This window comes from Magnolia sinica, chromosome 4, assembly GCF_029962835.1.
Source record: "Magnolia sinica isolate HGM2019 chromosome 4, MsV1, whole genome shotgun sequence".
Lineage (NCBI taxonomy): Eukaryota > Viridiplantae > Streptophyta > Magnoliopsida > Magnoliales > Magnoliaceae > Magnolia > Magnolia sinica.
In genome coordinates, this window is record NC_080576.1 from 68,375,518 (window position 1) to 68,392,674 (window position 17,157).

Sequence of the window (17,157 nt, forward strand, 5' to 3'; positions counted from 1 at the left end):
CCTATACAATCAGCTTATATACACGATGAGATCTATATATGAACGGCCGATTAAACCATAATATCAAGATCGGCCATTGGCCTTGGTTATATCAAATCCGATAGTACGGAGCCATCCGTCTATGATGAATGGGGCCCACTTATTTGGGTTAACCCACTAAGAGAATGATGAAAATGGGCCTAACAAGACCTAAGGAAAGGTCACAATGAGGACATCTAACCATCATTGCCCATCAATGTGGACATCTAACCAACATTACTCCCAAGGAGTGGCCCACATAAGGGATTCATACACAATGTAACGACCACACATACATTACCTTGGGCCTCCCTCATGGGCCTCACATACATAACATTGGGCTTCATATAGGGGCTTCAAATGTATCATAATGGGCCATGCCCACGGACTTCGAATACATCATAATGGGCCTTGCCCATGAGCCTTGAATACATCACATTGGGTCTCACCTATAGGCCCTGAATACATCTCAATGGGCCGCACCCATGGGCCTCGGATATATCACAATGGGCCTCATCCCATATGCCTCCAATCTATCACAATGAGCCTCATCAAATGGGCCGTAAATGCATCACCATGGGACTCATACGTGGGCCTCGTATACCACAAGTGGGCCACATAGTTTGGGCCTCATGTGCATCAAATGGGCCACACGACATGGGCCTAACAATACAAACAGGTGGACTCTGTACATGGGCCAAAAATACATAATGATGGGTCTCATGGATGGGCCATGCTAATGAGCCTCAAGTGGGCTTGGACCACACCAAAAATCATTTCAACAGTTATAAGTGTAACATGTATATCACTATACACTATCAGTCCATGGGGCACATGGCCCACTAATGATGATCAACATGGTCCAAACATTGCCCAGGTAAATTGGCACCAACCAAACATTTTTCACATAAATGAGCACCACTCAAATATTATCCATGTAACTCGGCACCATCCAAACATTGTCTAATAGCGGGTCCCACCATCAGGATGGCTGGGACATGCATGTACATCATGTGGGACCCACAGAACTTGCTGACATCTGTCAGCAAATGGATCCCACCATCTGAGCAGCTTGGATGTTCATATACATCACATGGGACCCACAAAACTTGTTGACGTCAGTGGGACAGATGGGTCCCACCACTAGGGGGAGGTGTTGTGCATGGCACCATCCAGATGGACGGTGTAGATGAAACACATGTGGCCTGGTGAGGTCGAAGTGGTGTGGCCCACTAAAGATTTGGACCTACATCAGTCCCTAGCCTGTGGCCAGGGACGGACGGAGTGGATGGACTACACGCCTCATGTGGGTCCACGTGGTGTGGCCCACACATACAATACATATATGTATGTATTTATATTGTATATATATATAAATCATATATATATAATAATATATACATATTATATTATATAATACAATACAACTGAGCAAGACAGAAACGTCCAGCGTCCAGATGGATGACTGGACACAAAACATACATCATGTGGCCTACCGTCCCAACCCTGCTGGATGGATGGCCGAGAATAAGTCACATACATATGATGGGCCCCACCCTCACATGTATCACACGTTTGGGGTAGGTCCCACGCAAATGGATGGATGGTTAGATAAAACACATATCTCATGGTGGGGCTCACGACTTGGGATTTGTCAATACAGTAGCTAGCTTACTGTTGTAGGTTGGATGGACAGCATGGATAAGATCATGCATCAAGGTAGGCCAAGATCCATCACACAAAGAGAGAGAAAGAGAGAGAAGAACGTGTAGGGGAGGGACCCCGCCACTATTAGGCCCTCCCATGAACAATACATACATCAAGTCGGTCCTACAACAAGTGGACCCTTAAATCATAAAAAGTAGGAATGTGGGTCCAACATCACCCACCGTTCTCTTCTTCTTGGTCTGATGGAACGCTGAACTCCTTGGTTTCGATCTTGAAGGAAGATGATGAAAAATGGAGGGTTGAGATAGGAGATGAGAGGGTAGGAAGTGGGCGACACTGCAGCTCCTCTCATGGAGCTCTCTTACTTGGACGTGGGTTGCTTGGGGTTTTCTTGAAAAATGGAGAAAATGAGAGAGAGAGAGGATGGGATGTGAGAAAGAGAGAGAGAGTGATGGGTGATCTGTACTTTGACATGTAAGGGGTGGGTTACTTTGACTTTGGGGTTGTTTGGGGATGGGGTGTTGTACTTGACATGTGATGTGACTGATGAGATTGATTGATGGTATGTGATGTGATTGATTTGAAAGATTATCCTGGATTTTGCAACGCGTGGTGTTTTCTTCAAATTAAACGCTGGTCCACATCTCTTGGCTAGGGTATCGCCTCGGCGCGCACGATGCAACATCAGAACTGCGGCAATGGCGTAGTCACAAGGGTACAAGTCTCGGGTCGAACCGACTCTGGAATATGGGATACGACTTAGGATCATGTGCAAAGGCCGATAACAAATCGTGGGTTGCCAAAATTTGACTGGGAGGACTGTGAAAGCCTACAGAATAGTACGATCTAGAATACGGGTCTTCACATCTCATGTAGATTGCTTGTGCATTGATACCTTTTGTAGTTGTGGACTACTTGACGTATCAGAACCTTTACATTGTTTTATGACTCTCTTGAATTACTGTTAATCTTAAAGGATAACCATCACTATGAGTAGGACATTGACCCTCTCCCAACTATGTAGGTGACGTACAGATTGAAGACCTAAAGAACAATCTCCCTATAGAAGACAACACTAAAAGAATATGAAGACAGTTTGTTTAATTAACTTTATACATCCATTACGAACTCGACAAATGTGATAAGCTCTCATTGAGAGGACATTTGATTATTCTTTTACTCTAATGAGATATAATCAAAACAGTTGTTTCTATTCTTGTGAATGTTACCTTCTCGAATGTATTTGGATGTACACTAAATGGAAAAAAAATACTGTGCAATTTTAAGGCATCCAGGTTTATACATTATTAACACCAGATTTTCTTGGGCAAGAGTATAAACTCTGGCCAAGAATTTTTGGGATGTTACAGGGTTACAGGTACATCCCACCCCTTACAAGCCCTCATAGGAGGCCTCCTACAGGAGAGTACGTTTAGGTTCTTAGTGTAGGATCTTTGCTTTTGTGTAGGGCATAAACTCAGGTCCTTTATATAGGTCCTTGGCCTGTGTGGCCTAAACTAGGGTCCATGTGTGGATCCTTGACTTGTGTGATCTAAACCTAAGTTCCTTGTGTGGATCCTTTGCTCTTGTGTAGGGCATAAAACCTAGGTTCCTTGTGTGGATCATTTGATCTTGTGTAGGGCATAAAACCTAGGTGCTTCATGTAGAACCTTTACTCTTATGTAGGACATAAATGTTTGCCTTGTGTAAGCATGTTTAGGTACCTTGTGTAAGTCATAGAGTCAACCTTGTATAGGTTGTAAAGGTTTGAGGTGAACCTGATTTGAAACCTCTGTTAGTAAAATCCGGTACACTCAAGGGATGAGTGCGTCCACTGGGAGTGGAGTAGGCACATAGCTGAACCATTCTAAACGACTGTGTTTGGGATTACTACTTGCATTTTCTTTTACCGTGCTTACTTTGAATGTTCACATGAAGCATGCAACATGATTATCTAGAACTGATAAGAATCACATCCCACACACTTTCACATAGTTCATCCATCATCATAAACTAATTGTTATATCTTGTTTAAATATTGAGCAGTCATGTGATTGGATCCTCTACCTGGCTTGGAAGCCATTAGAGTTGAAATGAGTATATCTTGATGGTTGCATATTATATCAAGATTAGGTTAATAGGATTTCAAATTGGCATAAAATTTTATAAAAGCCCTATTCACCCCCCCTCTGGGACACTTTGACATATTCCTACTTCTACTATAGCGGTCCTTGCCGTAATTTCAATATCCATGGTCATTTGTATTCATTCATTCTTTTCATTTCTGCTCTTTTTTTTTCCAGAATTTTCATTCTTTTTCTATTCTTTTTCATGACCTCTTTGTAGATCTCACTATTTTTTAACCGGTTCTTTTCTTCTTTTAAGATGGATAAAATTATCTAGACTTGTTTCTCAACATCTGTCAATGATTCACATACTAATAATCAGAAATTCTAACATGACTTGTAGAAGCTAAATTACATGGGTCTTGTGATTTAGATTAACATGATATCAAACTTCTTCATAGTCAATTAAATGCAAGAACTTTATGTGATAGATTACTTAGTTGATCAAACTCCAACAATTCAAATTTCACCTTCTACCTTATCATCATAATCAAAACATCCTTAAGCACATAACTATTGCTTTCAAAATAGGTTTTTAGTTTGAAAATTTCAAAAATTTCCACAATTTTGCTCAAAACGAAGAATATACTGAGTAGTTTACCTAATCCACACCCCCAACCTAAAATCTACATTGCCCTCAATGTAAAAGAAATAAGCATGTAATGCACAGAGGCAACAAAAAGAAAGGGAATGGTGATGGAAGGATAGTACCTGGAGGAAAGAAATTTGAAGCTTTTTCAAAAATCTCAGCATGAAATGGGTTAACATACACAAAAAAAACTAAACAGACTGGAAGTAAGCTACCTTAGTCCTAAATATTATGAAAGCAATAAACCTAACTACACCTCTATCAAACTAGGAGATCAATCCTGGTAAACAGGATCAGTTAGAGGCATAGACATATCCTCTAAATAAAATATCTCAACAAACGGCTTTAACCGATGTCTGTTTACTTTGAAAGCATTACCATTTATTAGATTCTTTATCTCGACAGCTCCATGAGGATAGACATTAGTAACAGTGAAAGGGTTAGTTCAACAAGATCGGAGTTTACCTGAAAAAAGATGTAACCGAGAATTGTACAAAAGGACTTTTTGACTAGTCAAGAATGATTTTCGAAGGACGTTCCTATCATGGAACACCTTTATCCTGTCCTTGTAAATTCTCGAGTTCTCGTATGCATCATTCTAGATTTTCTTGAGTTCATTTAACTAAAGTTTATGTAGTGAGCCAGTGTTGTCCAAATTGAAGTTCAGATTTTTAACAGCCTAGTAGGTTCTACGTTCCAATTCTACAGGCAATTGGCAAGCTTTCACACAAATGAGTCTAAAGGGAGACATTCCAATGGGAGTCTTAAAGGCTATACTGTAAGCCTATAAAGCATCAGTCAATCGAATTGACCAATCCTTATGATCAAGGTTAACCGTTTTCTCCATAATGTGTTTAATTTTCCTATTGGAAATCTTAGGTTGCCCACTTGTTTGTGGGTGATATGGAGTGCTCACCTTATGAGAGATGCCATATTTCTTCATTAAATTTTTGAATGGCCTATTACAGAAATGTGAGCCTCCATCACTAATGATGGCCTGAGGAGTTTTGAACCGGGAAAGGATGTTTTCTTTTAAGAATTTAATGACCGTTTGATGGTCATTATTCCGGCACGAGATCGCTTCAACCCATTTAGTGACATAGTCTACTGCTAGCAAAATATATAAATTCCTAAAGGATTGGGGGAATGGTCCTATGAAATCGATGCCCCAATAATCAAATGCTTCAATGATAATAATTAGGTTTAGAGGCATCATATTTCAATGGGACAATGCACCCAATTTTTGACGATACTCACAAGCTTTGTAAAACTCATGAGCTTCCTTGAACATAGTGGACCAGTAAAAGCCACACTGCAGAATTTTATCGTGGCCTTTTTAACAGAAAATTGACCACCACAGAAAATTAACAGAAAAGGAGATGACACTTTGGTGTTCATTGTCTGGCACATATCTCCTTAGAATTTGGTCTGGGCAATATTTGAACAAATAAGGATCATCGCAGAAAAATTTGTGTACCTCGGTGAAGAATTTTTTCTTATCTTGTGCAGTCTTATGTGTTGGCGTGAAACCTATGGCAAGATAATTAGCAATATCAGCAAACCAAGGTAAGTGGGAGACTTTAAACAATTGTTTGTCAGGGAACATGTCATTTATGAGTGTTGTCTCAAGGGAATCAGGCAAAACAAGTCATACAAGTCGTGAAAGATGATCAGCCACTACGTTCTCTATTCCCTTTTTATCTTTTATTTCCAAGTCAAATTCTTAGAGTAGAAGGATCCATCTTATCAAACGGGGCTTAACATCGTTCTTGGAAAGAAGATACTTGAGTGCTGCATGATTAATGTAGATGATGATCTTGGATCCAATTAAGTAGGATCTAAATTTGTCCAAAGTAAATACTACTACTAAGAGTTCCTTCTCCGTAGTAGAGTAATTCACTTGGGCGGGATTTAGAGTTCTACTTGCATAATATATAATGCAGGGCTTCTTCTCTTTTCTCTGGCCTAACACCGCCTCAAAAGCATAATTTGACGCATGGCACATAATCTCAAAAGGAATGCTCCAATCAGGTGGTTGCATGATAGGTGCAGTGGTTAACATGCCTTTGAACTTAGAAAAAGCTTCCTGGCATTGCTCAGTTCACTTATATGGTACATCCTTTTGACGTAGATTGCATAAAGAACGAGAGAGGTGACTAAAGTCCTTTATGAATCTCCTGTAGAATGTAGCATGTCCTAAGAAGGATCGCACGTCTCATATGCTCTTGGGTGGAGGTAGGTTAGAGATAAGATCAATTTTAGCCTTATCTATCTCAAATTCCTTAAACGAGATGATATGCTCAAGAACAATTCCCTTACGAACCATGAAATGATACTTCTCCCAATTTAGTACCAAATTCTTTTCCTCACATCGCTTCAGTACATTTTTAGATTTTCTAAACATTCGCTGAAGGATGGACCAATGACAGAGAAATCATCCATGAAGACCTCTATATATTGCCCCACCATGTTAGAGAAGATACTTAACATGCATCGTTGAAAAGTGGCTAGGGCATTACACAGTCCGAATGACATCTTTCAGTAAGCAAAGGTGCCAAAGAGACATGTTGAAGTGGTTTTTTCTTGATCTTTAAGGGTTATGTCTATCTGATTATATCCCGAATATCTATCAAGGAAGCAATAATAGGAGTGACTAGCTAGCCTTTCCAAAATTTGATTAATGAAAGGCAAAGAAAAGTGGTCCTTCCTCATAACGATATTCAACTTCTTGTAATCAATGAACATTCTCCAGCCAGTAGTAACTCTAGTTGGCATGAGTTCATTGTCGGCATTGGGTACGATGGTGACTCCGGACTTCTTAGGAACCACCTGAGTTAGACTCACCCATTGACTATTTGATATTAGGGTATATGATACCCACATCCAATAGCTTAAGAACCTCAGCCTTAACCACTTCCTTCACGTTTTGATTTAATCTACATTGTGGTTATCGGGAGGTCTTCGTATTATCCTCAAGATGAATGCGGTGAGTACATATCAATAGGTCAATTCCCTTGATGTCTGCAATCAATCATCCAACGGCTCCTTTATGCTCAATAAAAGTAGAGATGAGCATACTCTCTTGTTCTTGCTCAAAGTGAGATGAAATCACCACCGAGTACGTCTCATCTTGACTTAAATAGACATATTTCAAATCAGCGAGCAAAGGTTTTAGGTCAAGCTTCAGCGCTCTGAAGCTAGACGGTAGAGGCACTACATTAGTTTGGGGTAATTTTTCAAATTGTGGCCTCCACCGGTTAACTTCAAGTACCGGCGCAGCATCAAGCAAGGAATCCATCTCCCTAATCATATCATCAACTACATCGGGGGAGTGGACAAGCACATCATCATCCTCTGACTGTTTGCCCGTATTGAAAAATATATTCAGCTCTAATGTCATATTCCCGAAAGATATTCTTATGACCCCATTCCTACAATTAATAATTGCATTTGATGTGGCAAGGAACGGACAACCAAGTATTACAGGAATTTGAGTGCTCATGTTCATGATGGGTTGAGTGTCCGAGATGATAAAATCTATTGGATAGTAGAATTTGTCAACCTAGACCAACGCATATTCTATTATCTCTCTCGGCACACGAACTGAGCGATCAGCAAGTTGCAATGTAGTTTTAGTGTGTTCTAGTTCACCAAGGCCTAGTTTATCGTACATCGAATAAGGAATCAGGTTTACGCTCACTCCCAAATCAAGAAGTGCATGCTCAATCTGGTATTTCCCAATTATCCAAGCAATGGTTGGGCTACCGGGATCCTTGTATTTTTGTGGCACATTTAGCTTTAGGATGGCACTCACTTTTTCTGTTAAAAAGATCTTCTTTTGTATGTTTTGCCGTCTTTTGATAGTGCATAGATCTTTCAGGAATTTGACGTATGAAGGAATTTTTTTAATGGCATTCAGTAGAGGGATGTTGACCTTCACTTGCTTAAGCACCTCTAGAATATCCCAATAGTTAGACAAAAGTTTTGGTGCGATTAACTATTTAAGGAATGGAGCAATTTGTTTTCCTTAAGGTTTTGGTTCTAACCCATGTGGAGCAGTGCTAGGTCCATCATTCTCATCTACTTCCGGATCCTTAGGCTTTTCAGCCCTTATTGAAATAGTTTTGTCAATTATCTTCCCACTCTTAAGAGTGGTGATGGATTTAACTTGCTCTATTTGATTTGATGAGCTTGGGTCACTAATTTCACATTATGGTTTAGGATTGGGGAGAGGTTGGGCCGGAAGCACCCCTTTCTCCCCAGTCGTTAAATGTGATTCAATCCGTTGAATGGCTTTGGTGAGGTCTTGGAAGACTTGTAATGTGACTTGATTGAAAAGCTCTTAAATTTAGATGTGTTTTGAAACTGGATCCTCCTGAGGTTTCCTTTGTTCCAAAAATTGGTTAAGGATTCCTTAAGGTGTAGTGGTTTGACCATTCCTCCAACTGAAATTTAGATGGTTTCTCCAGCTAGAGTTGTATGTATTAGAGGTGGTCCCTTTGAAAGCCCTCTGATAGTTGTTTATGGCATTCGATTACTCATTCAGAATTTCTTCAAAAGCAGGTATAGTTAGGCAATTTTCAGTAGTACGCATGTTGCAAGCACAAATACTGCAAACTACTTCCTTAGCCTTGTCGTTCTTAAGTTTCATGGCCTCGAGTTTTCTTATGAGATTAGCCACTTTAGCATTTATATTATCTTCCTCTTTCAGAGCATACATTCTGTCCCTCTCCTTTGGTTGAGCTAGCTTAGAAGTGGTATTGGGTTTTGGGGAGATGTCCCATGATTGTGCATTTTCATCAAGTTTGTCAAAATAATCCCACACATCATCGACATTCTTGTCCATGAATTCCCCATTACACATTGTCTTGGCCAATTGGCGTATGGAAGATGTCGATCCATCATAGAAAAATTTGTTATGCGCCACGTTTCAAAACCGTGTTGTGGGCATGAACCGACAAGATCCTTGAATCGCTCCCAACATTGGAAGAATGTTTCATCTTCCTTTTGGGTGAAGTTCATGATTGACTTTCCGAGGGTGTTCGTTTAATGGTATGGAAAGAATTTCTTTATGAACTCCCTTGTCATGTCATTCCATCTACCAATAGATCGTGGACGTGGTGAATGTAACCACGTCTTAGCCTTTTCTTTCAAAGAAAAGGGAATGAGTTTCAGCCTAAATGTGTCTTTAGTCACATTAGGAAAATATAAAATGGCTATAATCTCATAAAACTCCTTCAAGTGTAGATATGGACTTTCAAATTCAAATCCATGAAGTTTTGGAAGGAGCTGGATCACTCTTGGCTTAATATCCATATTTCCTGCATTCTCTAAAAAAATCATATAGGAAGGCATGCTCACCCCCGCCGGTTGTAAATAATCTCGTAAAATTTGAGGTTGGGGTGCTTGATGCACCTCATACTCATCCTGGGCTTCCTCAACTAGAGGTTGAGGAGGATTTAGAGGATTTACAGGTTGATTTACAGTCATGACTTCAGTTAACTCTGAGGATCTTGGGTGGTGTCTAATCCGGTGATGGATAGGCAACCCTTTGATCAATCCTCCTTCACTTAAGAGACGTCGAGTGTTGTCACAGACCCACTTGGGCATGAAACACTCTCAGCCCTAAAGTTAGGAAACTAAACCTAAATCTAAAAGAGAAGTAAACTAAAGCAAATAAGAAAGCTAGAACAAAAAAAAGAGAGAGAATTGGAAAGAGGTTACCAGATTGGAAATTTCTATGTTAAATCCTACAAAACAGAAAAACAAGTTATTTTCTAAAAATAAATCAGGAAAATCCTAACCTAAAAATAGAAGGTAAATAAGTCCTAATCTTAACCTAATTTTAAAACTAATTAATCTCAGAAAAACGTAAATGTTAGTTCACAACAATAGTGCTAAAAACTTGTTCACAACCCCAAGTGTAGGGTCATGATGTGGTAATAATCTCGGTAAGACCAAGGTCAAATCCACAGGGACTAATCTTGTATGTATTTCAAAGGTAACTAAATTAGAACTAGAGAAAGATCTAAATTGGAAATATGGAAATAAAGAAGTAATGGTGAAAGGAATTTCAACAATCTAAAGGCAACTAGGGTTCCAAGGATCCACTTGTAACTATCAGGATGTTTCCTTATTCGATTCAAGGAACACAATTGGATTTTGAGTCCTATCCAAACCAATTGGAAGATATATTAATAGAATCAAATTTGAACTTTCATTGACCTAATTCTCAATGAAGGAGAACTGTGAGGTTTGAAAGGGATTCCATCACCAAACCATGCCCTGAAGATGATGGCTAACAACAGGATTTACCAATCCCACAATATCAAAATAAGGAAAAGAAGATACTCAAAGCTATTACAGATCTATTGTAATTTGAGTCACAATAAACCATTAAAAACTAAAAGTATTCCTTAAATATCAAATTAGAATCAAAGAAGTTCAACAAGAATCAAAGAAGAAAAAATCTCAAAAATACTACAAGCTTCACCTCTTAGCCCTAGCTAAGAGGTTTAGCCAACCATAGACATGATTGGAATTAAAACCCTAAAACAAAGCATTAAAAATTAGGAAGAAAAGAAGAAGAAACTCTTGGATGACGACTCCACCCCTTCGATCTGCTCTAAAAAACCCTAGATATCTCAAGAAGTCCATATGAAACCCATATTTATAGCCTAATTCACGTAAGATCGCAAAACCGCCTCGATTTATGTAGTCTGTGTAACTCTATATAACGCGTTCAATGACATCGAACAACCTTCGATGTCATCGAATGTACTTTAAATTCCGAACGCTTTTACGCACTGTGTAAATTTTTCGCACTGTGTAAGTTCTTGTGTCATTGAACCTTCCTTCGATGTCATCGAGAAGTCCTAAGATGCCATCGAAGGGTCTTCGATCCATCGAGAATGTGTCCAAAACAGTCTAGTGAGTTGCTTTGAAATTCTTTAATAAATTCGATGCCATCGAATAGACTTCGATGTCATCGAGCATCTGCTTCGAGCCATCGAACATGAGTTCAATTCATCGATAATTCATCCAACATATCCAGCAACCAACTTGATTTTCATGTAAAAATTCGATGTCATCGATCTGTGTTCGATGTCATTGAACAATGGCTTCGATGTCATCGAACTGTAGTCGATAACACAAAGTGAAATGAGTTTTAACACTTTGTTCTTTCAACTTCCTTCCTTCTTCACTTGGTTTTTTTGAATCTTGGGGTCTTGAAATCTTCAATCTTGGTCTACAAAGATCTATTCTTTACCTTGGCAATTCTTGAGCCTTCAATTCATGCTTTTAACATTCTTTTCAATCCAAGCTCTTAAACTCACCTTGTAACAAAAACATGTATAAAGTATGCCATTAAGTAGTATCATATTCTTAAAACCAAGATATAAATGGAGAAAATATGTAATATTTGATACTCGACAATGTCTTACTTGTAAGTAGGTAAGCCCCGTTGTTAGTGCATGCTGAAGATGACCTTGTTGATGAAGTGTCTTCAGCTCCCTTGATCTGCAATAGCTGTAGATGCTCTAATACAAGTCGCCAGTGTTGGGTCAAGGTATTATATGAAATCTTCTATATTAAATGCTGGTCTTTAAGTGAAGGAGAGATTCTAGAATATTAATCATTCAAAGGATTCTAGCTTAATGATTTGGCATTAAAAGTGTTTCCGAAGGATCCTTGAATGGTGGAGTTCATTCTTCAATATAATCTTTTGATTTAACAATGATTGTATTTAAGAAGGGATTGAAGGATGAACTCCCATAAGAAATGAGATTTAAGATGGTAGGTGAATCAACTATAGCAATAACTCTTCTTAAATCTCTCTTTTTTTCTCAACATGGAACCTAAGAAGTAACCCTCTTTAAATAGGCAATAAAGTCCAAATGGTAAAGAAAAATAGGCAGAAGTCTGTCTGCATTCGATGTCATCGAAATTTCCTTTGATGACTCGAACTTACTCCGATGTCATCGGGATTTAAAATTCGATGTCATCGAAGTTTAAATTTTGTTGATATCGAATGGAGTTCCATCGCATCGAATAATTCATGTTTTCCTTCAAAAACTCTCTGGACAGATTAGTCCCAATTTTGATGTCATTGAATGGTTTTGTCAACGAATTGTGTTTTCGATGTCGTTCAAGTTTGAAATTCGATGTCATCCAATGCAGTTTGATTACATCGAATAATTCGTGATTTTCTTATTGAACTTGCTGGACATATGGAACCTATTTTTCGATGTCACCGAGCCTACCTCAATGTCGTCGAAGTTTGAATTTCAATGACATCGAATGGTGTTTGATTGCATTGAATAATTCTTTAGTCATGTGGTTTGGTTGCTAGACATATTTGGGCACATTTTTTATGTCATCGAATCAATGTTCGATGTCATCGTCAGTTGCAGAAGTTGTAAATTTTCATATGCTCTTGCATCTTGGTTTTCTGTTTTCTAATCAACCAAAGATGTTTTCCTGTTGATTTTGGGACATATTAGAACATTTTTAAGGTGATTATTACCTAAGGTGTTTTGGTCATGGGATGTGACATTTTTTTGATTTACCTTTAGAGATCTTTGATCACATCCACTTTGTTGAGTTTCATCATATAGTCTTCATGTGGGGCTCACTGGACTCTATGACTTACTCATCACATTAATTGACAAACAAGGGAACTTTCAGATATCATGCCTAATTATATGCCCATACGTATCATTTGTATGCCTGTTGTGGATGATGATTGTTCATAGTATATGTCGTTCGGCTTGAGGCACTTAGGGGACTTTATATGAGACAGGGTCACCTCGCATGATTTGTGCGATATGTGTAGGTTTAGTGCATGCCTTGGATAGTGTGATTTATGTATTCTGCACTATGTGTGACACGTACATCTACTTTCTAGAGACACTAGGGAGGCGGTCCCGTAGCCTTGTTGTGGCTGGCAGATGATGGACACTGGAAATTACTGAGGTTACAGGGTGTCACAGGCATCCTTAAGTGAAAGTCACTAAACCCTATGGTACCAGTAAGATGCTAAAATATCTAAATCAAGTAGATTCATGAGCGCACGATGGCTGAATGCCGGTAGGCCGCATCTCCCACTGTGTTGGGGTGGGTTGGAAGGGGGTTTGACCTTACTCTCCCATATGTAGAGTGACATATGCTAGGTTGAGTTTGACCAACTCATAAAATAAGTTCACTATTGACGGATCGAGTGGTTTTTGTGTAACACTGACAAGGTGGATAGTGAGGTCTTTTTCACTCGCTTGGTCTTACGCGCGATGGGCAGCAATTAGTGTCGAAAGTGTACTTAACCCCGATGATGATCCAATTGAGAATTATTCTGACATGTGGACTAGTGGAGGATTGGTACATTGCATTGCATATTTAGCATATGACATTTGGCCATGTAGGCCTATGCATCGCATAGCCTGGGTATGGTTGATAGCCTTTATAGACTTGACAGTTATGCGCTCCATCATTTTCGCTTACTTTGATTTTTGTATGCTTGGCACATGTATTGCGTACACACACACTCTAAGCTTCGTAGTAATCTTATGCACATTGTTTACGTGCAGGTTATGCTAGACCGCAACAACAGTGAAGCAAGAGCATGTGCCTGATCTTTTGGAATTTTTTTATATCATGTATTTCCCTTTCAACATTATACTTAAAGATTATATTAGTAGATATGTGGTGATGGTGTTTTGTGACTTGGGTATACTTGTGGTTATGCTCCCTTATAAAAAAATTACCTTTAAAATCCTCCTTATAGGATTCCAGGATTGGAAACCAGTGGATGGGAGCTAGGAGCCGAGAATGGGGTAATACGGAGGCTGTCGACACTGGATTCGACGATCGGAAATTTTGTGAGTCTGGTTCCTAAGTTTGGGGTGTGACACTTGTCGTGGATAATAAAAATTCCATTTTGGAGCTATTTAACTTACAATCCCAGAAAAAAGTTTAGTTCTCTGACCATGCTCATCTCAAATTCTGATTACAATAAGTGAGCGAACGCATGAGCCATATCCTCAAATGTGGAACCAAATACTATATCATCCACATAAATTTAGGCAACGAGCAAGGCATTTCTAGTCTTTTGAATAAAAAAGAGTTTTATCAACACTCCCCCTAACAAATTTGGGGCTAATAAAATTTTATGTTAATCATTCATACCATTCACGAGGAGCTTGTTTGAGACCGTACAGTGCTTTCCTCAATCTGTATACTTGGTGATGATGTTTGGGATCAACTAATCCCTTATGTTGTTCGACATACACTTCTTTCTATAACGCCCTGAAATTCGCGGGTCGAGTATAACTCAGCTCCCGAGTTTCAAAACATCACTTATGCAACATATTTAATGATGGATGTATGTTGTCTGTGTGAGTACATAAAACATGGAATAGATTAAGCCAAACTGCAAAAATAATTCAGGGATAAGTGATAGACGCAAGCGGAAGACTTAAAGAAACATAGGTGTACGTGTGCAAGCCCCTGAAACACATATACATACCAGGTCATAATACAAGTATTGCTATCAAAAATACAAGTATTAAATGACATTATCTATTCCCAAAAGAAAATCCAGAATTCCCGCACATCAGGACATGGCTCACAAGAACCCGCCTGAAAACTGCATGAAAGAAAATGCAGCCTCATCATCCTCGAACTCCTGCTCTGCCTCAGGGGTCGCATCAATATATGCATCTAAGACAGAGTCTGGTGGGTGTTTAAACACCGTCCCAGAACGTGTGAGTGGGTGATCAACTCAGTGGAACAATAAAGTAAAGGTTAACATGTTATCAATTCAATCAAGCAGTAATGATAAAGCAGAACAATCAAACATATCCTAATTACTCTTGTTAGTGCAAGGATGTATGTAGAATGATGCGTGCCCTCGCGCGTACACCCTCAGCGTCTTCATCTTACGCTATGCATGACATCACCTCAAGTGCTCCACCTCTTCCAGGCACATGCAATGCAGTGCATGAACATGATTATCAAGTTGTTATTAGTCCTTTTCATACAGCAGGATTGGGAAGCTAAGGTGCCTTCCTCATATCAATTTCCAAACAGTGATCCATTCTAGGGTCGTCAGTCCTAGACAATCTCATACGATCATATGGTTTTAAGTCATTGCAAAGGGCTCGTCACCAATCAATGCACGCCTATTATACCTTCGTTACTACAATAAGGCTCGTCACCTCAATGCGATATCCAAGCATGCTCGAGGTCACTACAAAGGGCTCGTCACCAATCAGTGTAGGCCGACAGCACGAATATAGTGTCTCATACCACCATGATCGGCTCACGAGTTTGGTTGCTCACTGGTCACTACAGGGAGGCTCGTCACCCCAGCATAGGCTGACAGCTTGACCACGGTGTCCCATACCACCATGTCCGGCTCATGAGTCTTAGCGGATCAAGGTACAATGGTTAACGAAATTTCATCGGTAAGTTTGGTACCCTAGATTCAAACAATAGCGTCCATACATGGTGAACATACATCGGACAATCGGGTTACTTGACGAACTCGACTAGCACGAGCGCACGTTGGGTTGAACGACATAAAGTGCGCAAACACTCCGTGTGGCCAAACCACTGCCGACACTCTAATACGACTCAGGTTCATCAAATCACGTCCTACGTGGCGAAAGCAATCTAAGCCACGAACTCAAGGCCAATTACCGATTTCCTAGACTATTCCATAGTCCCAAACACATTCCATTATAATAGATATTCATATCGACAATTTAGAATAGTAATGGAACAACAACTCAAATCATGTAGTATGTGAGCATTTGAAGAATATCAACTTAACATGGATTTAAACATAAGTAATACTTGAAGTTAAACAACAAAGAATGTGACTTGCATGTAGGAAATCATACACATCAATAGGAGTGTTGAGAATCGCTTCTCAACGCCCGCAATTAGGTTAATATATTACCCTTTAGACCATTCAGACATTTCTACAAACACTTAGACCACATAGGTCAACATACATGACGTATGTTGGAATACACACATTTGAACAATTCCTTTTACCAAGGAGTTGTCACACATACAATTAGCATAAGTACATGACAGATAATCATGATAAGTACATGTTCATATTTTATACGTATACGGTACTTTCTACATATACATAGAATACACAAATCTCAATATAACACATGCATATCAGGAACGTAAAATAAACATAGCATTTGGCATGTGAAATTGCACCCACAACAAGAATAAACCATTATCTGACATTGAAAGCCTTAAAAACCATAACCTATACGAATATAGTCCGCACCTTAAACTAAAAAAAGCACACCAAACTGATTTAGACGATATGTCTTCGTCAACGGCGACTAGATAACCTAAAGCAAGAATAGAAATGAGCTACAACAATACATAAACTATTCTAAGCTCTAAAACAAATTAGGGTTAGATTAACTTACCCAAGAAGGAACTTAGAATCGCCGGAATAACAATTCAAAGTGATGATTTAAGGATGTAGAATAACAGGAAAAAATCTGAAGATGATTCACCAACTTCTCTCTCACTTTCTCTCTCTTTTCCTCTCTCTTTCTTAGCTAGGGTTTAGGAAATTCGTATGGAAAAGAGACTGAGGGTTTTAAGGTCTATATATAGGCCTAACATCGATGAAAATAACCCCAGGGCCAAGGTATACTTAGGTTATAACCAAAACAGGCTTCTCTCGATCCACCGGAGCACTTCTGGTGGTCCTTTTCCCAC

The 17,157-nt window shown here is 39.2% G+C and overlaps 1 non-coding gene across 1 annotated transcript; it reads left to right on the forward strand.

Moving 5' to 3' along the window:
• Positions 1 to 9,334: 9,334 nt before the first annotated feature.
• Positions 9,335 to 9,441, forward strand: LOC131244741 (small nucleolar RNA R71). Its single transcript, XR_009170518.1, has one exon. It is a non-coding gene; the product is annotated as a small nucleolar RNA R71 (small nucleolar RNA).
• The last annotated feature ends 7,716 nt before the right edge of the window (positions 9,442 to 17,157 follow it).